The sequence below is a fragment of the Trichosurus vulpecula genome, chromosome 6, assembly GCF_011100635.1.
Source record: "Trichosurus vulpecula isolate mTriVul1 chromosome 6, mTriVul1.pri, whole genome shotgun sequence".
NCBI lineage: Eukaryota > Metazoa > Chordata > Mammalia > Diprotodontia > Phalangeridae > Trichosurus > Trichosurus vulpecula.
The window spans coordinates 171,196,089-171,197,527 of NC_050578.1; positions in this window are offsets into that span (position 1 = coordinate 171,196,089).

Below are 1,439 nucleotides of genomic sequence, written 5' to 3' on the forward strand. Positions count from 1 at the left end.
GGTTTAGCCCATTAACACAAGGTTTTCACTGTTTATTTTTTCTCTCAAAGTAATCCAGTAATATTATCTTTTAACAATAATAATAATCAAATAATACTAGTACACAATACTGGATACTTGGATCTTGTTTTCCTGAAACCATATGATCTCACTCTATGGCCCCTCCCATAGACCATCCATCTCCCTTCTCCAAATCAGACCAAGAACTGTCTTCTGGACAGCTCCATCTCTATGTCTCACAGGGATCTCAAACTTAATATGTCCAAAATGTAGCTAATTATAGTCTCCCCCAAATCCCTATCTCTCCTCAAAACATTGTAATTTGTGTTGAGACCAGCACCATCCCTGAAAATCACTAAGGTTAGAATTGTTCAAGATTTCCTTTTCTCTTCCTTTTCCCATGTCCCTTCATATCTAATCAGCTGCCGCATCTAGTGAATTTGATATCCCAACATCTTTTCTAACCATATTCTCTTTTATACTCACATTACCTCTAACTTAAGTTCCTTAACTCTTGCATGGGTTTAATAATAGCCTTCTGATTGGTGGTTTGACTTATTCCTGCCTTTCCCTTCTTCAATCCATCTTCTGTTCACCTGTCAAACTGATATTCCCCAAACACAACTCTGATTATGGCACCTATGCAAACAAAATCATGTACATAAAACACAAAGTGATTTATAAATGCAAATGTATCCCCCTTCACAAGAAGTCTTCACACAAAGCTAAATGACAATACTTCAAAGATGTTGCAAAACTGATTCTTGATAAGGTAGATATTGAATTAGATGGCCTTTAAAATTTCTTCTAGAGTGCCCAGCCTACAGTCAGAAAGACTCATCTTTATGAATTCAAATCTGGCCTTAGACATTTACTAGCTTGTGACCCTGGGCAAGTCAGTTAACCCTGTTTTACTTTAGTTTCCTCATCTGTAAAAAGAGTGGGAGAAGGAAATGGCAACCCATTTCAGTATCTTTGCCAACAAAACCCCAAATGGGATCACAGAGAGTCAGACATGGCTGAAAAACAACTGAACAAAAAAAAAAAAGATAGATCGTATAAAAAAATCAGGCATTTTTATTTCAATCTTCAGAAAGCAAAATGGTGTTAAATAACTGAATGTCTAATACAATAGGACACTTGAAAACTTTTCTCAAAATTAATTCCGTGGTGTTAGCCATCAAGTACTTTAAACAGGCCAAGTAACCATGATTACAGAAATAGCACAATTACAATAGCACAATTTTTTGGAAATAGGAAATGGGACCAACTCAGCTATTTAATCACCAATACCTTCCTCCTGAGTATTTGATTCTAAGTACATTCTAGGACTAACTCATATTTTAGATATTTATTTTATTTTAATTTTCTGAAGTAACAGGCCCAAAATCCAAATTATTCACAACTTATAATCAATTCATTCTTATCTAATATTATTA